The sequence below is a fragment of the Trichechus manatus genome, unplaced genomic scaffold, assembly GCF_000243295.1.
Source record: "Trichechus manatus latirostris isolate Lorelei unplaced genomic scaffold, TriManLat1.0 scaffold00093, whole genome shotgun sequence".
Taxonomy (NCBI): domain Eukaryota; kingdom Metazoa; phylum Chordata; class Mammalia; order Sirenia; family Trichechidae; genus Trichechus; species Trichechus manatus.
The window spans coordinates 6,263,629-6,268,877 of NW_004444029.1; the positions used below are offsets into that span (position 1 = coordinate 6,263,629).

At 42.4% G+C, this 5,249-nt stretch overlaps 1 pseudogene; it reads left to right on the forward strand.

Annotated features, from left to right (window-relative positions):
* The first annotated feature begins 352 nt into the window (after positions 1–352).
* On the forward strand, positions 353–5,023 carry LOC101342517 (trypsin-like; annotated as a pseudogene).
* The last annotated feature ends 226 nt before the right edge of the window (positions 5,024–5,249 follow it).

Consider the following 5,249-nt stretch of genomic DNA (forward strand, 5'->3'; position numbering starts at 1 on the left):
AAAAATCTGGGGATCTATTTCTGAAAACTGAGCCATAGAAAATCCAGTGGAGCACAGTTATACTGTGACACACATGGAGTTGCCATAAGTTGGAGCTGACTTGATGGCAACTGGTTTGTAGGTTATCAGAGGAACAAGTTGGTCCTATTGATAATGAGTAGTTCACATGGATATACAAGACCTGAATAACCACAAGACAAAGTATTAAAATTGTCAAAGACCCATTGCCATCCAGTTGTAATATTGATTAAACATTAAGAGTGCAGGTTCCAGATAGTGCTTCAGATGGACATTCACAGCCAGGACAACTAAGTACCTAAGATTTTTGTTTGGGAATCAAAACATCTGTAGCTGTGTCCTGTGGCCTTACTCCAACTTACTTTTCTCTTGTGAGAAACAGTTTCCACCAGATGGGCTCATAACTTCTATTCCCATAACCTTCTGGAAAAGTGGACAAGAGTTGATGATTACATGTGACGCAGAATTATTCTTCACCTGACACATTTGAATTCTAAATTTGGATTTTTGAGTTTTCAGTGAAATCATGTTTCCGGAACCTTTGACCAGTCTGGAAGTATAAATAGTTGTGGAGGAGACCTCTTCACCTTATTCCCCAGCCCAAATCCAGCGAGCAACCATGAAGATGTTCATCTTCCTCACTCTCCTGGTAGCTGCTGGAGAGTCTCTTGTAATGAATCAGTAGGTGTCTATCACAGGTGTCTATCTAGTATTTAAGTTTGTACCCTGGAAGACAACAATGAGTATTAAATATAGTCTCTATAGTCAAGAAGCATAGCCTGTTGGAACAGCAGTGTATATACTTAAGCTTATAGGCGCTTGAATCTCACTTCCTGGGTACAAGTGTTGCAGGTCAGGAAGATCACAGTGAGCAGTAGTGACCAGGGTGGAAGTATAAAGAGGCAGGTCTTGCTTTGAACTTAAAAGAACAGGTACAAGCTATGAAGAATGAGAGGCAAGGAAATGTAGTCCACATTGCAGAAATGTCTGTCTTGATCTTTCTAATGATTTGGTGTTATTCAAAATATCTATATATTTATATATAGATATACTTTTTTTGGCATTGAGTCAACTTTGATCATGGCAAACTCACATGTGTCAGTTAGAACTGTGCTCTATTGGGTTTTCAATAGCTGATTTTTTGGAAGTAGATCTCCAGCTGCCTCTAGGTGGAATTGAACTGCCAATCTTTCAGTTGGTAGTTGAGTGTTTAACAGTTTGCACCAGTAATTGGGAATAGTCTTGTGTTCCTTGAAGAGTCTATTAGTGTTAGAGCCCAAGTGTCTCTGTAAAGGACTCTATCCAAGGGATCATAGGAGGCAGAGATATTGTATTTATCATGAATGATAACTACAGCTTGTGTTTATAATATCTTTGCCAGTGAAGTCTTTCTGGTATAAGATAATATGTTTTTCAATCATGAAAGAAATAGAGAAATGGCTATTTCTACTTTAGATTACTAAATTTGATACTATGAAAACTGAATACTAAATTTTACCAATTTGGGTAGGCATAATTCCAGTACTTCTGTCTAGACACCTGGGAGCTTCTCCTTAAAATTATTTTAAAAGAATTGTATAGTAAGGCTCATATAAATAACCATAGACTTTTGGCATTGCAGGAAATTTTGATGAATGAGAGGGCCAATATTCACAACGCTAGATTAATTGAAGAATGTTGTAAAAATAATTGGAATAAGGGGAAAGGCTGTGGAGAGAGACCTGATAAAGTTTTGTGAAATGCCTTTGTGAAACATTTAGGCTAAAAACAAGAAGAGAAATTTGGGAGACAAATGTACAAAACTCTTTTCTGTCCAGGTCAGAACTTTCTTAGGTAGCTTCTAAGCCTCTCCTTATCCTTATCTCATGGGGAGATAATATGTCAACCACCAAAAACGAACACCCCAAGATAACACAAAGCTTTACTGAAGACTTCTTTCCAGGGATGCTGAGCAGGGCTCTGTGAAAAAAGTGTTCTTTATACCTTCAGGTAGTGGTGTAAGGGGTCTCTGATCCTGTGTGTGTGTGTGTCTATGGTACACATGTAAACATCAACCTATTTACCAAATTTAAAGCACAAAATAAAAATAAAATACTAGTATCATAATGGTTTAAATAGGGTGCATGTTAAAGATAATGGAATAATAAGATTTTGAGACAAATTATTTAAAAACCATCATTTCCTGATTATGTGGAACAAGAGAACACTGAACACTTTTTTCCTACTACTGTGCAAGAACTCTATGGTGCAGTAGAAATTCCAAGAACTCTCGGTATAAAAGAATGTTTCCAACTTTCTCCATATCAGTTGCTTTTGACACTGATGATGACAACAAGATCCTTGGGGGGCTACACCTGTCAGAAGAAATCTCTCCCTTACCAGATACCCTTGAACTCGGGCTCTCACTTCTGTGGCAGTGCCCTTATCAATGACCAGTGGGTGGTGTCCACAGCTCACTGGTACAAGTCGTAATACCAATGCCCCTGTGTTTGAAGATCTATGTATTCCCCAGCACTGCCAAAGCCAGGGAGCCCTACAGAGTCAGGCTTGAGAGGTGAAAAATCCAACTTCTAAGAGCCCCACTATTCCCCCTAGCCTTGTATGTTGTGGGGAAGGACTTCCCCATGGAGAAGGGCCCTGAGAGTTCTCTTGATGTCCTCCCAAATGACTGGAGTAAAGACATGGGGATGTCTGGTGGGGGAGTGGTGGCTGGGGAAATATCCCTAGAAAGAGGTTGGGAACATGAATCCAAACTTAGTCCTAAGCATTATGACTCAGTAAAAAAAAAGACATGTGGAGGTAATAAAGTATATGAAACTTCCAGCAGAACATTAAAAATAAGCATAACTCCTTCTGTCCCCTTAATATTCTGTCTTACCTCTGACTCCTGCCTCATCTTCCTACAATAATCAATAATCCAATGGAGGAGGAAGTGCAGGTGCTGATCAGCTACCAATGTTTTTCCCTCTCCAATATTCTGTCTTACCTCTGACTCTTGCCTCATTTCCCTACAATAACCAATAATCCTACAGAGGAAAAAGGGAGGAGCTAATCAACCACCAATGCTCCTTACTCTCCCACTCTTTTATTGGGCCCATTCGTATCCTGTTCCTCTACTGTCTAGTCTAAAAAGATAGAGGACTACGAGTATGTGTTTGTAGTGACACTTACCTAGGGACTAGTTTCACCTCACTGTATCACGTAGGTACACCTTGAGTGCACAATCACCTGTGTGAGTGATAGCTCAAAGGGACTGGTATCTGTGCTTGTGCTCATGACGGGGGTGATTGGGAGGCTTGAGGACCTCAAGTTGGATATTTAGGAAACTTCTACTACTTTAACCCAGCTGAATCCAGGTGCATCTGGGAGAGCACGACGTTGAGGTCCTTGAGGCAATGAGCAGTTCTTTAACTCAGTCAAGATCATCCACCACCCCAACTACAATTCAGCCACCTATGATAATGACACCATGTTATATTAAACTGAACTTCCCAGCTACCATCAGCTCTCGAATGTCCACAGTCTCTCTGCCAAGGTCCTGTGCCTGTGCTGGCACCAAGTGCCTCATCTCTGGCTAGGGCAACACCCAAAGGAGTGGCAGTAAGTACTCTGGAACTGAAGTTCCCAGTCTCTGAGTCTTATGGGGGCAGGCACACTGAGGGTTGCTTAGTCCAAGTTGCCACTAAACACAAGGTTCCCGGAGAACAGTTTTGGGGTATATGGGGTCTTAGAATATATTAAGGGAAATGAGGAAGATCCCTTTGCTGAGACCATGCAGAAGACACAGCATAAATGAACCATGATAAAGATGTCACGGTATTCAACTGAAGGATGGTTAGTGATGCTGAGAGAACCAGGCACTGGGGAGGTAAACAGAACAGAGGCTATGGGATTTGGTATTGCCTGCAGTGTAGAACTGTTTGAGAATAAAGCCTCTAGACTTGAAGCCTGTGCTCACTGAGGCTTACGTCAGAGAGAGAACAGATTGCTGATTAACACCTTCCAGAACAGCATTGTTCGCCCAAACCAGAAGCCATTGGCAATCTGAGAGAAAGAGTGAGAGTGCTGGGAAGGAGGGAAGAGATATTCAGAAGGAAATTCCAGGAATCGTGTCGATAATCTCCTTCCATTTTTACTCTTGCCCCCAGCAGCCAACTACCCAGGTCTTTTGCACTGTCTGAACGCCCCCATCCCCTCTGACAGTGTCTGCCTCAGTGCGTACCCAGTCCAGATCACCACAAACATGATATGCCTGGGCTTCCTGGAGGGTGGCAAGGGCTCTTGCCAGGTTCATTTCTCCGCCCTCCTTCTCCTTCCATCTCAGTCTCACTCTGTTCCATCATATTTCTCTTTTTCTGGAACATGGAAGATTGATTATGAGGAGTGAGGGATAGATATAGGATAAATTATAGGACTGTGGGACTGATAATGAGGTGTGAGGGATAGCTATGGGAGAATTATAGATTTTCTTTTTTGTTAGGGTAACCATTTACCCTAAAGATACACAGAAGACAGTCAGCCAACAGTATGTCACGGTGAAATTTGCAGGAGTATATTGTGGAAAGGAACCCTTTTGGAAGGAGTGCGGATAGCTGGGGGACATTAAATCTTCCTTGTACTCACTCTCCTTGGCCCCACAGGCCTGTTGCTGTGGAAAGAGATGGAGCTAGAAGCGGGGATGAAACAGGATGGGGTAGAGCATGGAGACTGAGGGTTGGATTTCCAGGAGAAGAGAAGGTGCTTCATTGAGATTGGCAACCTGGGAAGATGATCTCCGGCTAATGGAGGACTGTCCTGAGCCCTTCTCCCATCTTGGCCCAGGTAAGAGCAAAGAGTGTCTCTTCCCTCTTTCTCAGGATGACTCTGGCAGCCCAGTAGTCTGCAATGGAGCACTTCAGGGCATTGTCTCCTGGACCAAGGCTGTGCTTTGAAAGGCAAACCTGACATCTACACCAAAGTCTGCAACTACGTGAGCTGGATTCAGAAGATCATAACTGCCAACTAGATGCCTGTACCTCTCCATGACCCATCTCCCACTAGTCAACCTCACCTCCTCCCATGCCTGAAAACAGTGTCTAAATAAAGCATTCCATCATGCACCACACGTCTGTCCAAGAGTGGTCCTTCCTTGATATTATAAATGTTATCTTCAGATGGCTGGTAAGTAAGAAGGGGCATATAGAATTATAAAAGTATATTAAGAGAGAATTTGAAGATTATTTAGACATTCC